Below are 21,338 nucleotides of genomic sequence, written 5' to 3' on the forward strand. Positions count from 1 at the left end.
GTCTGGCATAGTGCTTTTACAGGTAGGTAGTGACCCCCAAAAGTTTTTGAGTGAATGCTTTACATTTTACAAAGTGTTTTCACAATAATTGCCCAAAGAAAGAGGCAAAGAATCCAAGGTTCAGAGGAAGGGGTCTGCTCAAAACCCAGACAGCAAGTGACAGTGTTCCAACCCTCAGAAACTACATTTGGTCCATGTGTACTGCTTGGATGGAAACTAACACACACTAGTCTGTACTGATACTGGTAGAAGCTAGGAAGATAATTTTGTACTTGTTCATATTGAATGGAAATTAAATGGTAGGTGAACACCATCCTGAATCATCAGAGACACTGTGCTGCTCTTGATACAGTTTGCATCCACCAGGGTGACCTGAGGTCTAACGTGTAAGAAGCTAAACCTCTCCGTAGTTGGAGGAAGTGAAACGGTACCAGTATTGCAGGTGCAGAATATTTTACTCTTCACGTAAGTCTTAAGTAGATATTTAATTGCTGCTCTTCAGAAGTGCAAAACAAGAGAATGTACTAATTAGAACTGTCATTATATACTTTCTTTTCCTCTGATGCTGGTATTAGCTAGTTTTAAATATATTTTTAACCTTTACTTTAGTGAGAATTATTAAATTTTTAACATAAAATTCAAACAGATTTCTTTTTTTTCTCACTTAAAATAATTTTAAAGAGCAGATCCAGGTTAAGTTAGCTGATGAAGATATATGAAGTAATAAAATTATATTCAGAGTTCAATTTTGCTCAAAGATGTGATGGAAAACAGTCTCTGAATTTTACATGATCTGTCAGGAGCAAAAGAGAAGTCCGTATTTTGTGGGGATACAAGTAAAAATGGATAATTTGGGGAAAAGTGTTTTGAATAGCCTTTCCCCAACGTGCACAGTTTTGACGTTACCACATGCGGTCCTCACAGGGATCACCAGTGATCAGTCATATTAATATAACTCCAGGGAAACCAGCAGTTTCTGTGGGTGTTATTGGAGCTCCAGCAGGAAGCGATCTCTTTTTTTCTCTCAGTGCATTACTTACAGAGGAAAGTTGAGGTGAGGATGAAAAAGAAAAGTATATACTGAGCCCAGAATATTGCCTTCCTTGCCTCCTCTCTGTGGGCTTGGCATCTGTGTTTTGCTCCCTCCAGATGTTGAAGAGCCAATGGGAGAAAAACGCAGTTGTGCTGGTGCCTGAAATGGAAGGCGGTACGTTCCTTCCCTTGTCCTCTCCTCCTCCCGCCTCCAGTCTCTCCCCTTTTGGAAAGGGGAGGTCTCGAGGGGCTGGAATCTCAGAGCAAACACTGAGAATGACACTAAATTATAGCTATGTCTGGATACCTAGGATCTTGACTGGCCTATAAGAGGCCAGGGCTGCGGTGAAATACACACCAGGGAATCTGATGGCTTCCTCAGTCTGAACAGCTGAAGGGGTAGAGGGGAAAAAAGTAAAGTTCTTGTTATACCAGTAACCTATGAGAACAGGGAAGCCGAAAAGAAATTGTTCTGCAAAATAAGGATAGAATTCCCAATGTGTTCTCTCCCATTTACCTCTGGAGTAGATGAGAAAGGTGTTCTGTGAAAGGACTTGGAAAATTATTTATGCTTTGGATAATAAAAAGTGTCTTGAGTTATAAAGATTTCAAACAAGCATGAAAGTAGACAGTTACTTACACCTTAGCCATCTTCAATAAATTATCAATATTTTGCCCATCCTGTTTCACCTATTCTGTCACCCCCACCCCCCACCCTCTTGCATTTTTTGGTTGGAGAATTTTAAAGCAAATCCTAGACAGGATGTGGAACAACTGAGTCCAGATCTCATAGGTAGCAGTGGTGCGTCCAGGACTCCAGCCTCCGCAGCCCGGCTCCAGCACCCGCACTCTGCGGGGGCAGGAAATCCAGCTGAGAAGACCACTTAGATGGCGTTGCTCTTAAAATCAGTGTAACACATAAACAAACAAAACCTTCCAGGGTGCCGCCAAACTATCTTTGAATCTAGGTGCTCCATACATTTTCTTTAAAGGATGGGAGTGTGTGGAGGGTGGGCTTAGGATTCAGGATCAGAAGCCTTCTCCACTAGCATCAGTCACATCTGAGTGAAGGCCAGCATCCAAGGGTTCCGTCCACTGTGCTCCAACAAGTGTGAGGGGTTGACTCTTTAATTACAGCGTTTTGGGAATGAGCAAAGTTTTGACACTTACTGTTCTTGTTAGTTTAAAAATCTACTATTTTTAAGGAAGATGTAGGACACAATTTAAATGACGGCGAATGTCTCAATGGTGCCTAATCAATAATTTGAATTTGATTCAGATGCATTTACTGAGCCCAAGCAGAGAACTCACACCCTGAATTAGGTCCTCTGTGGTCTGTGGGGGTCAAAGAAAAATCCTGAGGAGGGGCATGTCCTGCTTTTAAAGATCCAGTACCCCTTCTTGCATGAGGGAGGGGTCAAATCAGAACAGGCCAGATACCCTAGAATTGGGATTGGTGGAGTGACAGCGACCCTGTCGGGCAGGTCCCACCATCATCAATGGGGCTCCCTCCCTCCCTGGTCTGAGGCTGCCCAGCCAGGAGCTGCAGTTGTGGCATCTTCCCAGGCCACACTGGAAATAACATCATAGACTCCAGGAAGCCACAGGGTAAAATGTTCTTAATTTCCCTGGAGGGAAGGAAGGAAGGAAGAGCTTTCAATTAACACGAACACTGGTTACTTTTTCAGGTTAGCTAATTGGACTCTCAGAAAGCAAAGATTTTGTGGAGATAGTGAGACAGGATTAGTAAATTGTGATTACGAAACTGCTAGGAAGACAAAGCCCAGGGCACAAGAGCCTTGAGCAGCTTGGAGCTGGACTGAGTACCCCAGGTTCCTCCTGTGTGGGGAGAAGTCTGCTGAAATGGGCAGAACACTTCTGAGGACTGTCTGTCTGTCTCTGCATTTCTTGGATGGAGGCTTAACACTGGGGGCTGGAAGGTGAGCGGGGAGCAGAGACATTCACATCTAGAGCCATCCTTACAAAAGGGAGGTTTCTGCGACGGGACGACTCACTCCTCCCTTCTGCTTTGAAGGAATATCAGCTCATATGGAGTTGCCCACACTCTGCAGTTTCCCAAGCTTTGTGCTTACCAAAATCTCTTTCCGTGAGCATAGAATTAGACCCATTTCCTAGCTTCTCAGAATTAAGTGTGCTCATAGACTGGATTCTAGCCAGTGGATTGTGAGCAGAAAGATGTATATTTTCTCTAAGCTTGGCCAGTAAAAACCTCCCATACTCTCTGACATGCTTTTTCTCTCTCTTCCCTGACTACTGTGTTGAAGAAGGTAGAGATTTTGTCACTCCTGGACTCTGAATGATGTGGACAACTACCATGGATCAGAACATCCAGGTGGAATTTTTATGAGCAAGAATTAAGTTCTGCTGTGTTGAGCTACTGAGATTTGGGAAGTGGGGCAATATCTGTTATAGCAATGAGAATTATCCACTTTACTACAAATCTTTTTCCTATTCTTATGATGACCAATACTGACATTTATTATTTTAAAACCAATTCATTTTGGTGAATTTGATTTAAAAATTAAACTTTATATCATTATCACAAGTGAAAAACAGTATCAACAAATACATGATAACTCTAAAAATATATCAAGTGAAAACAAAATAATGTTATTTATTTCTAGCTAGATGCTGTTGCCTAGCGAAGGTTCTTCACAGGAGACCTCCTGTCTCTATGTTTGAAAGGGTAGAAATTAGCCACCATTAGATAGGTGTGGAAGGTATATTAGCACCAAACTGAGATTTATTCCTTGACAGAATCAGAAGAGTTGAAGAAGAATTAAAATAACTTTCCCTTGGTGTGATTCAGTGCTATTTAACGTTGTATCTCAGCCACCTGAAGTCTTCTAGTTTACCAGCAATACACATCCTGCTCTTAGGAAACAAAGACTTACGAAGTAGAGACCAGATATGAATAAAGGCTTGAGAATGTGTTGAAATATGCAATAGAAGATGCTCATTGGCCATGGTAGGAAGAGCCAACATGACATGACTCTTGTAGGGGTCGAGTAAAAGGAGATTGAAGTGGACGCAGAAAGACTTGGCAGCCTATGGTTCACCAGTTAAAGTTTGATTATATAGATATATTTTTTAATTGAGATATTTCTTAAAAATTGAGAGATTTTTAGTTTCCACTTTTTATAGGATGGACTAAGCTTTGAACACACTAACCTTCCACAGATAGCAACTATGACTCAGGACAAAATATTAAAAAGTAGCTACCTGAAGGTTTTTGAGAGTGAAAAAAGGCAGGCAGATTTTGTAGAGCAGTAGGGCATCTATAGTTGTTGCCTGGCACAGGACAGCTGAAGCTCTGATGAAAATTGCTATCCTTCTTGCCTGGGTTACAAGAAGACAGAGGCTGGAGTGACCAGCCTGAAAGTAAGAGGGCAGCACCAGAAAGGAGAGAGTCAGACCACGAAAGCCCCAGGTGGTGTGTGTAAACTTTGCCCAAGTCTCTGGTTGACTTCTGAACATGCCTGCATTGGACAGACTCAAAGCAACACAATGAACTAAAAGAATTTAACTGAGATTTGACCTGTTAACCTATAGTAGGCAAGACAAAATTTGTAGTTTAACAAAGTTAATTGCCATTAACATAAACATCAGTACTGTTCAAAGGAATATAACAGAGTAGAGTCTTCACAACATAGCATTCACAATATTCAGTATATAATCCAAAATTACTTGGCCTGCAAAGAGCCAGGAAAATCTGACCCATTCTTGAGAGTTAGAAGCCAACCCTGAGATGATCTAGAAGCTGGAATAACCAGACAATGATTTTAAAACAACCATTTTAATTGAGATAAAGGAAAATATTCTTGTAATGAATGAAAGTATAGGGAATTTCAGTAAGAAAATAGAAAACATTTTTTAAAAAAGCACAAAAAAGAATGTAGAACTAAAAATATAATATCTGAAACAAAAAAAGTCCTCCATATGGACTTAATTAATAGCTGAATGGAAATAATAGGGGAAAGATTCAGTAAACATAAACATAAATCAGTAGAAATTATTCAAAAAAAGGGTTGAAACAAGTAAACAGAACCCTGAAGCCGGTGGAACAAAATTAAAGTCTAACACATATTTAATGTCCCAGAAGGGAAGAAGAATGAGAATAGGGCCAAAAAAGTGTTGAAGAGATAATGGCCAAATTGTTTTCAGATTTTATGAAAATATAAATGCATAGATTCAAAAAGCTCAGTTAAACCTAAGCAAGATAAATACAGAAAAGATTCACCAAAGCACACTTACAGTCAAGTTGCTGAACACTAAAGATAAAAAGAAAATCTTGAGGGCGCTTAGAGGAAAATGGCGCACTACATACAGTATGACTGATTCAAATGATTGTGGATTTCCCACCCAAAGCTCTGAAGGCTGGAAGAAAGTGGAACAGTTTATCTATAAAATTCTAGAGAGGAGAAAAAACTGTCAGACCAGAAATCTAAACCTAGTGAAAATATCCTTTGTGAATAAAGGCAAAGATATTTTTAAATAAACAGAAACATAAGTGGCTTCATTGCCAGCAGATCTGTATTATAAGAACTCCTAAAGAAAATTCTTTAAACTGTAGGGAAATAATATGAGAGGGAAACTTGAATTTTACAGGACATAATGTAAAACATCAGAAATGGTAGATAGCTGTATAAATAAAAAAGACTAGGTTTCCCCTCAGTTTGATTAAAATACATATGCCTACTTACTGCAAAAGGTATATCATTTTGTGGGGCTTTTAGTGTATGTAGATGTGATATATATGACAACTGTAGCATAAAGTGGAGCATATGGTGGAGTAGGGGACTTTAAATGGAATATATGGTTGCAAGGTTTCTACATTTTCTCTGAAATGGTACAGTATTAACTCTAAATAGATTGTGAAATGTTAAGAATTATATTATCTAGAGCAATACTGAAAAAAAATTAGTGCAAAGAGCCTGGCTAAAAAAGCCAATGGGTAAATTAAAATGGAATTCAAAAAATTAATTCAAGTGTTTGTGATATGAATAGACTAATGTGGTTAGAGAGCAGATCTTTTTTGGTTCTATGGACTTGTCATGGAATTCATCATATTTGGCTTACCATTCCTTCCTTCTACTTCTCTGACTGTTTTCCTTGAATTAACTCTTCCCAAGAGTCCACTGCACTTTGTCACCATGTTTCTCCATTTCTTATCAGTGTGTGAGCTTCAGACTTATAGTGCCATTTCTTCAATAATTAAGGTGGTGAGGGTTAGGAAGTTTCAGATGAAGAAAAATATTTAGCATGTTATCTTCTGTGGAATACAGATTGTTTTCTCTTAAGGATAAGCTGCTGGCAAATTATAAGCCACAGATTACTATGGGAGCCTGAAAGGTAGCTCACAATATTATTAGCAGTGAGTAGATGGGATCTGATGTCCAGGATATTTGACTTTTCTTAATAAAGTTAAATTTTGCTACATACTAATCACTGCCATTTATCACATACCAATTACGTGCCAGGCACTAGACAGGGCTCTTTACATGTCATATGTCACTTAATATTCAAAATAATGTCAATGAGAAAAACTATAAATGGACTATTTTATAGATGAGGACCATAGAGTTAATGATGGTTGGCTGGGATTTAAACCCTTTCCTACGCGTCACATTTTCTCCTGTTTGAAGTTTATCAAGTTTAGATGTTGACATCTGCTTTGTCATCATCATTCATCCGTAGATATTTTTGAGCACTTGAGAATAACAAGTTGCAACAAGTTACATGATCCAGTGGTGATGATAGAGGTGCATGCCTTCCCAAGAGCCCAAGGTGCTAGAAGCTCTTTTTCCCATACCCCTCTACTTCTATCCTAAAATATTAGCCTACTCAAATCTCACAGCATTTGCAAACGTGATTTGTTATTTTCTACGATGGAGAGGAATAAACCGAGCCCCGAATGAATGGTAATGTAAGAGCTAGGTGTGAAGTCATACGTCTGGGCTCAGATCTAAACTCAAATCTAAATTTGAATCCCTGTTCTAGAACTTCAGTGGTAAGGACATGTTTTTCGAAGTGTTCCAGGATTGAGCTGGCTCCTGGCAAAGTCAGGGTGGTGAGAGGATGGGAATAGCATCTACACCCGCCTGTCACATTTTCTCCTGTCTCATGTCTGGACTGTCATGGCAGGATATCAGATCGGTAGTGACATTTATAGGAGATGGAACATTTTTAATTGGAAAGATGAAGCGTTTTTAAGACCCTACTAAAACCAAATTCCAAGTTTCCTTAGAAATATAGCCTTTGAAAGATGGGAAGGAATCCTAGAGAAAGACATTTTCATATTCTTTCTTTACAGGTGCTTTCACCTTTAAGAAAGCTTTAATGTCTACTTTAAAGACCAAGAGATACTTAATGTCTGCTTCTGAGGGAGGGACATACAGTTAGTCAGCCCACAACCAGGGCTACCATTCAGGCTTCCTAACACCTCATGTAGGGCAATCCTAACCACATTTTATTTCCACTTCCCCTTAATCTATTCTGGAGGTAATGAGTTTCCCTCTGTGCTTCTTGAACCATTCTCTCTGAATGGACACTTGTAATCAAAATGCATATGTTGTAACTTGAATCTTTAAACCCATCTTGGGTCAAGTTGTCATTTGAAGGTGATTAATAAACTTGAAGAGGTGAAGAAATGTGAAGGAGGAAGTTCGCTGACTTTGGTCATCTCGACTGGTTTTACCAGTACTGTAAATACTTACCTTGAATAAAATACTCAGCAGCATTCAAGACCTTATTTGACCTGCTGTTGCACTAGATTCGATTGGAATCAAAACTTGTAATCTTTTAAAGCCATATCACTGTGAAATATAGTAAAATTTCCAGCAAGCTTCCAAAATGCATCATTTCCACTTAAGTGGAAATTTTTAGAAGAGACGGTTGTCACCAAGCCAATAGTTAAAGCCAATAGGCACAGAATCCTGTTAGATTCGGGCTCTGTACAACTGGGGTGACCTTTTTATCCTAGAGTCTGCATTAAAATCAAAGGAAAAGCCATAAAATGAATTGATTAGATATACCTAAGGCTGTTTTATAAATACAATGAATTTAAAGTTTAGCTATATTGAATTTGAAAAGGGTCAGTGATAAAAATAGGATTTGACATTATATACTAAGATAGAGTTGAAAACGGTCTCAACAATTAAAATCAGAATTTTTGTCCAGTTTTTGCTAGGGAAAAAAAGATTTGCAACAGCATATAATACCCAGGATCATTCTAACTTCCCTTGAGGACCAAGGAGGAAACCCCTATATCAGCCTCCACATATTCTGGGAAACAGTACCACAAAGTGATTTATTATAAAACAGGCATATTTTTCTATGAGAACATTACCATGGAGAGTAGCAGCTTATCTGAGCAAGGACTTGGCATCATATAAACTATCTCATCAATAATAAACTATAAAAACAGACATCAAATACAGAGTAAAACTAGTGTCTTAAAGCTTTACAGTAATTATTACAAGAGTTCCTTTTCTGTACTAGAAAATGGCACACAGAGCCCTACAAACTACGACAATGTGTCATAAATGAGATTATGTAAATGGAAGTACTTTGCATGGCTCTGTCTTGTATTTGGTACCAGTTAATGTTACTTGAGTCAGAACAAATGTTAAAATATCTATTTGCTCTCCCAGGTGATGTTTCTGCCTATAAAATTTTCTGTCTCAGTTTACAATATACACTTTTGCTATGAGAGATTATGAAAGAATGACATAGACTGTGAGGTTCTGGACGATCTAGGTTTCTTCCCGAGATGTCTAAATAGGTCCTCACTTCCCTACATTTCCAGGTAGTTTGTGTTCTAAGTACTGTATTAGGGCTGCCTTAGGTATCTGATGATGATAATGATGATGATGATGATGATGATGATGATGATGATGATGATGACGATGATGATGACGATGATGATGATGAAGAAGAAGAGGGGGAGCATTGTTAAGAATAACAGCTAACCCAGCTCCCTCCCTTTGTGCCTTCGCCATCCCAGTTAATTCAGACATGCTATTTCAGTGGCTCACCATCAGCCTACTCCCCTCTCTTCCCACCAAAGGGTAACCAAGATACACTGAATTAAGTTTTTTTCCTCCTTCATGACCACAGGGTACATTTGACATCTCCCAGGAATGCTAAGCTAAGCAAATAAGGCTGTGTCCTTCTCCTCATCCTTCAGGAATGGAGGGGACCAGTCCACTAAATGACCAGAAGTCCCCAAATAACCAGTCTGTCTCAAACTGATTTGCATAAAGGACTCTCCTAGAACAGTGTCTGTCAACCCTCGTGAAGCAGCAGAGTCACCGATGCGGGGTCTCATCCCCAGACACTATGATCCAGTTGTTCTGTGGTGGAGATGGCAGGGTTATTTGTTTTTTGTTTTTTTAAAGCTCTCCAGGTACGTCTAATGTACAGCTAGGGTTGCGAACTGCTGGGCTACAGCCTTCTTATCTGCCAAATGAAAGAATAAGGATTAATTGTTTTAACATCTGACAAATAGATTGAAAGTTACAATGGATGCATCAGTAATATTCTTATTCTTTGTTCATCACTTTCTTCTCCATCACATCATCTCTACACTCTTGCTTTCTAATCAACTTTTTTCTTTGAGGAAACGCAGTGAAAATCAGGCAGGCTAACATATTTCTATTGCTGACAAACTCAGCAGCCAGAGTGTTGCTGAGGAATTTCAATGGCTGGTGTGTTTGTCCCAGCCTTGGGTATAAATGATACATTATTAACAGCTTATAAAGAAAATGGTTTTATCAAAAATTTATCTGCTTGAATTTTATCATTGAAGACAGGTAATTCCTGTTCATGGAAGATAAATAGCCTGGTATCCTTTAAGTAACTTCAGGCATATTTCATGCTCATATTTTGTGTTTGCCTAATGTCTTTCATTGAAAAAGTATTTACCTAATATCTTAAAGCAGGGCTATTATTAACTTGGTTCTCAAGGAAAGAAGGTCTTAAAAATAATTTTCCCTACTCTCCATTTTTCTTACTGTAAGCATGTGGCAAAGGCTTGGCATCTGTTCAGAATAAATTTTCTGCTTCCTTTCTGCCTCTAAGTCAATGCACATTTTATCTGAGTTCTCCCCCATTTCCACCTCCTCACCCTTTGGTAATCTACAGGAAACTAGGCCTTACTAATTTGAGTGCTTGCTCCCTAAATTACTTATTATTGTATGAGTTCATATTAGCTACAGCTTGTGGAGGGTTTGTATTACCCTATGGGTGATAAAAAATGTCTAAAAGACAGACCTCTTAATGTGCAATTTTGAGAGAAACTACAAAGGTACAAAGGCAGGGGAATTTGCATAGCCAGGGGACTGGCTATTTGCAGCAGATTGCTCATTATAAAATGCTGCACACACAACACTGTAAATCAGCTATACCACAATAAAAAAAATTGCTGCACGTGAGGGGATATTTTTGGCAAAGGGGAACTATTAAGTAAAATAATTTGGGAGTGGAAACCAATCGTGGACAGAGAAGGTTTCTTCTATTTCTGTACCTACCTGTTGCCCAACGTGCATCCAGATGTTTTCAAAGCTAATTTTTGTGTTGCTCTAGGATGCTCGGGAGTTCTCAAACTTTAATGTGCATCAGAATCCCTAGGAGAACTTGTCAGTACACAAACTGCTGAGCCCTTCCCAGAAAGTTTTAATCATAGGTCTAGTGTGGGGCCAAGAATTTGCATTCATGAACAAGTTCCCAGGTGATGCTTCCAATTGAATAATGAGCAGGTATTCGTGAAATGCAGCTAGTTTTTGGTTTGAGAGATGAGATACCATTCTGCTGAACGAAGCTGTGCCACAAATCCATCTTGCAAGTGACCCAAGTGATGTCTACCTGAAGGAACCTGGAGGGTGTGGGAGACCTGGAAGATGGCAGAGAAGCAGTGGCCACATTAATTCTGGGAGATGGGTCTGCTTGCATCCGCATGCAGTGTCCTACCTGCCTGGATCCATCCTCTAGTCTCTGTGCTTTGAGGCACTTCTCTGGGAACCGATTACTGGCGTTGCCGTGCCTGGCAGTTGACGCCGGCTTCCAGAACTCTATCTGGGTGGTGGGAATTCCTGCTCCTCAGCCACCATCCCTGTAGCCCTGTATCCATGAAGTTTCTTCCAGGCTCCTCAGACTTCTGCTTCCTCTTCTTAGTTTACAGAGGGCAGGAGCTATGGATTCTCCCGGATGACCAGCTTTGTCTGGCTGCCGAAAGTCTGTCTTTTTCAGAGTCCTTAATTGGTAATCGGCAAGCCTGAACTCCTCAGCTCCTTGGAGAAAGGGAGTATTCAGCGATGGTGACGATTCTTATTTTGAAGCTTTAACACCAAAGTTTGAAATTCTCCTAAGTGAATAATTTTGGGGATCTACTTCCTGTAGTTATACAATTGGCTTTCTCATATGTGCCTCGAAGCTGCCAAATCTCGTATATAATCCTCATCTCCCATCAAAAAAAAGGAAAAAAGGGTAGTTCTATTTTTGTGGAAAAAGAGGAAAGAATCCAGGAAACATTTCAGAAGACTGTATTTTTTTCTTAGCTCCTTTTCCTGATACATGTGAAATCCAGGGAGAATTTGGTCAGTTACTAGCAACACATGAGATTTTTTAAAAGTTAGTATAAAATGTAGCTTCCTCTGACTCCACCACAAGAAACTGACAAATTTCTAGTATACACAATTTAAATAAAATTAATCCTCTGTAAAGGCCACTGTTTTCTTATTCACAAGAGTTTCCTTAAGAAGGTAGTGTGGAAGGGGACCTGTATGTGTCAGGGTTCCTCTCTCATTGTGCAGGTGACACACACTGGGTCCCAGCCTTTAAGGAGCCCACCTACACCGTTCTGCCGTATAATTAAGAACAGCAATTGTCCGGGTCTGTTATAAGATTAGGGTTCTATCTGCCTCCTGGTGCCATCACGCCTCTCCCCTCTCTTTTGTCAAGTTTTACATTCTAAGTTTGTGCTTTGAATCTCACAGAAGGAAAATAATGTTTCTCTTTCATAAGACTTTTTTACATCATTTGTCATGAGCTTTAGAGAACAGTTCAGTATAACTGTTTCAGTATCTTTTTCTTTTCAGTTTCATTTGTTATTTTAAAATGCTTCAAGATACCATTAGGAGAATCCACAGATAGTTCCTTTGGCAGAGATGGTGGTTAAAAGAATCCTTTGGCCCTGCATCAAGTCAGTGACCTATAAATACTCCTGCTGGCTCTTCTTTCTCTTCTTTGTGATTCATGAGATGGCAATCTTGGCCTGATGCTGTGAGCAAAATGTTATTTTGATGATAAGCAAAGATTTTAATATGTACCGGAATTGAAGACACTGATCGTGGCCGAGATGGTTTCCTGTAGCCCAGACCCTCATTCTCTAGATCTCCTCTCGAGGCTGTGCTGTGAGTGCGGGACACAATGCCAGCTCACTTCATTACAGTTTTTAAATTGTCCTGTACGATGGCAAACATTACCCTCACTAACCTCCATGTACGGACGATCCAGAGGGCTGTCTGAGATGCATATAAATGTGTGTGTGTGTGTAATGTAGACGTGCTACAGCTTAAGTGTTAACTTACTGAGATATCAGAAATGTTAATGATATTTAAAATGTATTGTTTGCTCATTTGGACTAGGCTCTGTCTTAATAAGCACTTTATGTGTATTAACTTATTTAACCCTCACAACAGCCCTATGAAGTAGATTCTGGTACTATCCCCATTTGCAGATTAAGAAACTGAGACTAAAAGAAGATAAATAACTCATTCATGATTTCGCAGAGATTAAGTAGCAGCATCAGAATTTGAACTTGTGTCTATCTGGCTTGAAAGCAAAGTCTTTATACCCTTTGCTACCCGGAGGAAACGCCTGCATGTGATCTAACGTGGTCAAAACTTGTTGCCTGTGTAAGGCCATTCCTCTTCCTCGCCAGCTTTGGATTTTTCCTATGAGAAAGCATATGGGAGGCTGCCTCCCACCTTTCTTCCCCTCTCTTTAGTGTTTCACCTTCAGAGTACTTTTATTTTTCAGAGACACAGGGAAATAGAAAGTGGTTTACGTCCAAGCAAAATTTGGGGGCTAGATCTCGTACACCTCAATTTATTCAGAATATTCTATTTCCCTGTAATAGATGGGAACTATTGGTGTTTAATGCTATGCATTCTGTAGGGATATGATTAATCCCTTGCTTCTTCAAAGGGATACTTCACTTTGAAGTGTGGCTGAGACTGTTTATTGGGTAGGTTCCCAGAACCATCTGCTTCATTGACTGTTGTAGGTGTTGTCAGTCAGCATGATGGTAACATGAAATCTCTCTCTCTCTATTGTTATTACAGTAATTATTGTATATGTTTACATTAATATTAATAATTAGATTGACTATTAATATTAATAAATAGTATATTAATGTTAATATTCATTGGGTAATAAGTATTAAATTATTATCTCTAATTTATTGTAACCTCATGCTCCTAAAACTTATAGATCTGATGTTAAAATTTTATATAATATTATACATTAATATTGATTCCTTTTAAAGTGGAGAATGCTTTTATTTCATCTTTTGATACATCTCTGAAGGATTGTTCTTTTGCTTATTTATTTTCTTTTTCTCAAGTGGGGGAGGTAACTAGGTTTTTATTTATTTATCTCTTTCTTAACAGAAATACTGAGGATTGAACCCAGGACCTTGTGCATGCTAAGCATGCACTCTGCCACTGAGCTATACCCTCCCCCTGAATTGTTCTTTTGGAGGCAATGTTTTATTTAGAGGGTTTGGACCACATAGCATATGATAGTTCTCAGGTGGGATCAAGAGAAATAACAAAAGGAGCTAACATTGAAAACTTTGGGAAATAACAATAACTACTACTGATCAGGAATTTACTACGTGTTAGGCATAGTGCCAAGCATTTTATAGACATTTCTTCATATCAGCTCTACAAGCTGTACGTATTTTTATCCTTACTTTACAGATGCAAAAACTGACGTTAGAGATGAAGCATCTGATCCAAGGACACACAGCTCCTAAGTGGTGGACTCTGGAGGCCGGCGCCTCACACATGATGCTCAATTGCCCCTTAAAACCCAAGAGTCTGTTACCCTGTTCAGAAAGTCTCGTCTACAGTGTGCAGATAGAACTACAGTGGTTGTGAGAGCTGTTGCAGCTCAGCTGACACTTTATGTGACTGCCTGGATATTGGGCAGGGCTAAGGCCATCCAGGAGGTGCAAGGCTGAAAGCCGTGGCCTACTGCCTGGTGCGAATGATACAGAGAGTTAGTGCCTGTCTATTCAGGAGTGCCATGTATCCAGGAGGGAAGGGGCAGGGCATAGGTTCTGGTTTAAAAGGGAACAGATTCCAGATGGGAAAAGACTTGGCTAACTGTATTTAAGTAAGCTTACATCTGTACAACTATAGATACCATAGCCGTTTTCCTGAGATCAGGAATGGATGGTGATCTTTCTAGTTATGTGACTCTTTTCCCATATGATGAGTGGGCTATAAGCAGGTATGCATGGATACCTGGAGAGGCAAGGTTGATTCTGAAGGACTCTAGCATGAGACTACATGAGTTTGAATCCAAATTCTAACTTTTATCAGCTTTGTGGGCTTGGGCAACTTACCTCATCTCTGTGTGCCTTAGTTTCCTCATCTATAAAATGGAAATGCTAATAATAGTACCCCATTATAGAGTTGTTGTATCAATTAAATTAGATAAAACCTGTGACATGCTTAGAACAAAGCTATTGTTCTAAATGTTTGCAGTTGTTTCTAATCATCATTGTTGCTGATGCAAAAGATGCTTAGTGTCTTGGGTAAAAGCAGCTCAGACAAAGCCCTGACCAAATTATGAACCATTCTGAGCATCATTCAGATAGTAAATTATGGAAATGAATGCAAGGAGCTAGAGTTGGCAAAGGGGTGGCTGCCTGGCACAGTCGTATACTGGGAGTGGGAGGGCAACTTGATACAGTTCTTGGGAAGTCAGTTAGGAGATCTGTTATCAAAGGTTCTAAAAAGATGCAAGCCTTTTGACCTTGAAGTTCTGCCTCTAGAAATAATTTAACATGTCAAAACTGGGTACAAGGATGTGAATTGATATATCTTAGTAGATACCTTCAAATGAGTTCCTTTTTTAGTTTATTAAAAGCCAGAGTTAGTAAGTTAACATCTTACTTTCAAAATTGGCTTATACTTTTTTTTTGCTGGTTATACACAGTTTTGTCCATAAATGTCTAGATATAAAATTTCATCCAAATACTGAGAATTATGAGATCCTGCTGGGAGTCTTTTTTTCTCCTGTGGAGGAAAATTACATAGTACTACCTTTTTAATCAACGTTCTTGAGGCTACAAATTCTAATCAGTACAGTAATGTTTTTCACTAACTTGGGGAAGAGGGATTTAAAAAGGTTCCTTCTACCCAGAAATTCTGATACAATTCTAAGGGACATGAACCCTGCACATTCTGCCATCCCACATCCATGGAGAATCCTTGATACGGAATAAAGACTTTTGTCTCAAATGTAAATTCTTTTGAACGTCAGATGAGTTCTATGCAGATGGACCTCCTATGAACTAGTTAATACTGAACAGGTATGATTTTTTGATGTTCATTCTGAATACACAATTTAGGCAAAGTCAGCCCTTCTCATTTAGGAAGAATACTGCTATTTTTAAAAAATTTTATTAGCAGGCCATTACTTTCTTTCCTATCTTCTCTTCCTATAATTTGGATTTACCTCCAGGCAATGTGGCAATTTAAAGGACTGTGATGAATAAACACCAAGGATGTGGCATTCAGACTAGTGTATCTTTAAAAAAACAATCTATAGTATGTGTTTTAATGCCCAGCTGCTGAGTCTTTGACCTAGAATACTGGCTGCTTGTGTTAGTTGATGTTGGTAGGTTTTATTCTAGTATCTGCTTTGAGATAAAGGCAGAAATTCATTTTTTATGTCAGCATGTAAACGTTGTTCTTTTTTGACAGGTAGTGCCCAGCATGTAGCAATAAAAACACAAGAGCCAGGTTCTTCCTGTCATCTGAAAGGTCAGGAGAATTACAATGTAATGACAGACTCTTCCCATTGCTGTATAAAGGAGATAGGAATCTTATGTTCACCTTTAACATGCCCCAAACAAGAAAACATTGGACATTTAGTCTTGGGGCATGTCTCTGTCTATTAGGTGAGCTATGCTCAGAAGAGAGGCAGCACTCAACTTAGAAACTGACTCTTCTCTAACAACATTTTTCCAGAAAAATCAGTGTTACAAATCAGGAATCAGTGAAATTTTTGTGTAAAGGGCCAGATAGTAAATTTTGAAGGTTTTGTGAGCTGTACACTCTCTGCTGCAACTACTTAACTCTGTTGTTGTAGCAAAAAGCAGCCCTAGACAATATGTAAAAAAAATGGCTGTGTGACTGTGTTCCAGTAAAACTTTATTTATAAAAACAAGCAACGAGCCAGATTTAATTTGTCGACAGTCGACAGTTGTTATAAATGACCATTCACTTCCTAGACCAGATCACAGAAACTTACTTATCTTGTAAGTTACTACATTGTACATGTACAACAATACTATTTTTAAATTAATTTTTTAATTAAAATAATGCCCACCACTCCCAACAAACAAAAGTTCAGGACCAGTTGGCTTCACTGGTGAATTCTACCAAACATTTAGAGAATTAATACCAATCCTTCTCAAACTCTTCCCAAAAATGAGAGAAGGGAGCACTTCCACAATCATTTGATAAGGTCAGCATTATCCCGATACCAAAACCAGATAAGGACAGTACAAGAAAAGGAAACTACAAGCCGGTATTCCTGTTGAACAGAGATGCAAAAATCCTCAGCAAAATATTAGTCAACCGAATTCAACAATCTCATACACCATGATCAAGAGGGATTTACTCAAGGGATGCAAGGAAGGTTCAACACCTGCAAATCAATCAATGTGATACACCACGTTAACGGAACGAGGGGTTAAGAATCATAGGATTACTTCAGTAGATGCAGAAAAAGCTTTTGACAGAATTCAACATCCATTTGTGATTAAAAACTCTCAAAAAATATGTATAGAGGGAACATAGCTTAACATAACGAAGGCCATATATGTATGACACGCCCACAGTTAACATCACACTTGGTGGTGAAAAGCTAAAAGCCAACCCCCAAAGATCAGGAACAAAACACGGATGCCCCATCTCGCCACTTGTATTCAACATAGTATTGGAAGTTCTAGCCAGAAAAATAAGTAAAAGTCATCCAGATTGAAAAGGAAGAAGGAAAACTGTCCTACTATTTGTGAATGGCATTGATTTTATATATAGAAAACCCTAAAGACTCCAGCAAAAAAACTGTTAGAAGTAACAAATGAATTCAGTAAAGTTGTAGGACACAAAATCAATCTGTGGAAATCTGTTGTATTTCTATCCACTAAAAATGAACTGTCAGAAAGAGAAATTAAGAAAACAGTCCCATTTACAATCACATCAATAAGAATAAACTACCTAGGAATAAATGTAACCAAAGAGGTGAAAGACATGTACACTGAAAACTATAAGACACTGATGAAAGAAATTGAAGAAGACACAAATAAATGAAAAGATATTCTGTGCTCATGTATTGGAAAAATTAATATTGTTAAAATGTCTGTACTACCTACAACAATGTACAGACTCAGTGCAATCCCTATCAAAATTTCAATGGCATTTTTCACAGAAATAGAACTAACAATCCTAAAACTTGTTTGGAACCACAGAAGACCTTGAATAACCAAAGTGGTCTTGAGAAAGAACAAAGCTGGAGGCATTCTGCTCCCTGATTTCAAACTATATTACAAAACTATAGTAATCAAAACAGAATGATATTTGCATAAAACCAGACACATAGATCAATGGACCAGAATTGAAAGCCCAGAAATAAACCCACACATACATAGTCAATTAAATTATGACAGAAGAGCCAAGAATACACAAGGAAAGGACACTCTCATCAATAAATGGTGTTGGGAAAACTGGACCTCAACATAATTAAGGTCATATATGTCAGGCCTACAACTAACATCAGACTCAGTGGTGAAAAGCGGAAAGCTTTTCCTCTAAGATCAGGAACAAGACACAGATGCCTACTCTTACCATTTTTATATGCTCAGTCTTGCCACATGCAAAAGAATGAGACTGGACCACTGTCTCACACCATATACAAAACGGATTAATGAAACTATAAAACTTCTAGAAGAAAGCATAAGCAGTAAGCTCCTTGACGTCATTCTTGGTGATGATTTTTTGGATTTGACACTGAAAGCAAAAGTAAGCAAGTGGGACTACATCAAGCTCAAAAGCTTCTGCACAGTATAAGAAACCATCAACGAAATGAAAAGGCAACCTACTGAATGGTAGGAAATAGTTGCAAATCATATATCTGATAAGGCGTTAATATCTAAAACATATAAAGAACTCATGCAGCGCAACAACAACAAAAAAACAAACAACCCCATTTAAAAATGGGCAGAGGATCTGAACTGGCAGTTTTCCTAAGAATGTGTACAGATGGCCAATAGGTACATGAAAAGATGCTCAAAATTCCTAACCATCAAGGAAGTCCAAATCAAAAATACAGTGAGGTATTACCTCACACCTGTTAGAATGGCTAACATCAAAAATACAAGAAATAACCAGTGTTGGTGAGGATGTGGTGAAAAAGGAACCCTTGTGCACTACTGGGAATGTAAATTGGTGCAATTACTGTGGAAAACAGTATGGAGGCTCCTCAAAAAATTAAAAATAGAACTACCAATAATTTCACCTCTGAGTATTAATCCAAAGAAAAGGAAAGCACTAACTCAAAAAGATATATGTATCTCCATGTACATTGTAGCATTACTTACAATAGCCAAGACATGGAAAAAACCTAAGTGTCCATCATTGGATGACTGGATAAAATTGTTGAACATGTATACAATGGAATACTATTCAACCATAAAAAATTGCCATTTTCAACAACATGGATGGACCCAGAGGGCATTATGCTAAGAGAAATGTCAGAGAAAGATAAATACCATAAGATCTCATGTATATGTGGAATCTAAAAAAACCAAAAAAACGAAAAAGAAAACAAGATCATAGATACAGAGAACAGACTGGTGTTTGCTAGGGGCAGGGAACTGAGGGTGGACAAAATGGGTGAAAGGGGTCTAACTGTACAAACCTTGTTATAAAATAAGTATGTCATGGGGATGTAATCTACAGCATGGCAACTATAGTTAATAATACTGTATTGGATATTGGAAAGTTGCTAAGAGAGTAGATGTTAACGTTCTCATCACAAGAAAAAGATTCTGTAATTATATATGGTGACAGATGTTAACTAGACTTATCATGGTGATCATTTCAGTATATACAAATACTGAATTACTATATTGTATATCTGTACAACATTTTATGTGAATTATACCTATAAAAATGCCAGTACACATATAAAAGCAACAATTTTCTACTTACCACTTCCTAGACTTACTCCCTAATATAACTGCTTATTTCTCTTTTGGCTATTTTTTCTGGATATTGCCTTCAAATCTCAATATAAAGGCTTTTATTGTTTCCTATTTTATTAGTTTTAGACATCTGTTGACTTCTGCTAAGATAGATGAGAATTTGGTTCACTGATATTCTCATGTGCCCATTCCTCCATACGTGCAATATAGTTTTTTTGTTTCTCTACTTGTTACTGAAATAAATATTCATAAGTAAGTTCTTTTCTTAACTGTACTTGATGAATTTTCACTAACAGACAGCATTGTTTAGATTCCCTATTTTGTAAAATTAGGACTTTATGTCTCCTGCATTCTTCACCTCTTTTTACTTTTATGGAACAAGGCTCACAGTATTTCATTTCTATAGTTTTCTATTTTCATGGAATTTCCAAATGTCGTTCTTTTCCCTGCTCTTTTGGCTGCTTAATCACAACTTCAGTTTTTGAAACCCCCACATCAGAGTTTTCTTCTGTGCCCTGTTTCCCCAGGTCCTTCTCCCCAGGGTCCTCCATCGTTCTGCCTTCTAGGCCTGCCACTCGCCTGTCCTTTGGGCATGTCCTGCTTCGGATCCACAGGTTCTCCCAAATCGTCCAGTGTTTGCTCAAGGGCCACTCCTTCATTTTGATTGTACATCTCTTCACTTCTCTTTCTACAAAAGGATGTAAAGGGATTAACGCTGTGTTTGAATGTTTGAAGGTGTTTTTATGCTCTTCTCATATTGGATCTGATTAGGATGAATCTAGAAATCTGACATGAAAGTTACGTTCCTTTGCCTCCGTTCTTGGAGTGGGGAGGGTGAGTGGTGAGAAAGGGGTAGAAGGAAAGGGTGACTTTTCAGTGGGAGTTTCATTTGTCTTCAGTCTTCAGGCTCCTAAAAAGTCTAGTCCCTATTCCTCTCTATTTCTCTTCCTTTGTAGAGGACCAGTTTTCCTCTTTTCTTCTTTTCATATGGAGGCACATTTTGTGAATACACCAAATTCTAAAATTAAGTCATAATTTTCTGAGAAATGAGAATATTTGCTGATTCATCTTCTATTTAATTTTTAAAGTCATTTTCAATTAACAGAATTTTTTTCATGTTTGCTCATTCTTTTCCCATAGCATTCTCTTCTTGTTTTATGGATGTATTTTCTTGACTCTCATTGGGATATTTGAGGTTCTTTTCTACTGCCTGTTTTATTTGTATTTCATTCAAGATTGTTTTTCTCCCAGTTATTTATCTTGCTGGTGCTCTTCTATGTTGAAGGTTTTGCTCATTTGTCATGTTTATCCATTCATAATGAAGAGTGAGGCCATTAACCAGCTGCTTTGTGATTCTTTATGTTGGCTTTATAAAATGGAGTCTTTTTCTCTTAGCCATTCCAATTTCTTTATAGAAGATTGCTACAAATTTCTTTTTCAGGGGGTTGGGGAGCAGGGCAGGGTCTGGTGCGATGGAGAGGGAGGAGGGAGGGAGATGAGAGAGAGAATGCAGGATGGAGGGACACATGGTAGGGGTAAGTGACTGGTTGTTGCACATACAGGCTTTCAAATAATTTTTTCTTTTTCCTGCCCCATGTCTCACCCTCATCCTTCGTCCTACAAGGAATCGCAAGTGTTGCCAAATTCCGCAAGATCAGCCAGGTCGTTTCTGTGGGTTCCTCACTGTGGCCTGTTCTGCTGCGTTTCAGTATCAGTCTTCCAACTTCTTTCTAATGTTTGAAGCTCTTACCTTCTCAGGGCCCTTTGCATTTAAAAAAAT

The 21,338-nt window shown here is 38.5% G+C and overlaps 1 protein-coding gene across 8 annotated transcripts in view; it reads left to right on the forward strand.

Moving 5' to 3' along the window:
* The window catches only part of TNIK (TRAF2 and NCK interacting kinase), a 362,683-nt gene that overhangs the window by 138,851 nt on the left and 202,494 nt on the right, over positions 1 to 21,338 (forward strand). The gene's annotated exons all lie outside the window — the stretch shown is intronic.

Source organism: Camelus ferus, chromosome 1 (assembly GCF_009834535.1).
Source record: "Camelus ferus isolate YT-003-E chromosome 1, BCGSAC_Cfer_1.0, whole genome shotgun sequence".
Classification (NCBI taxonomy): Eukaryota; Metazoa; Chordata; class Mammalia; order Artiodactyla; family Camelidae; genus Camelus; species Camelus ferus.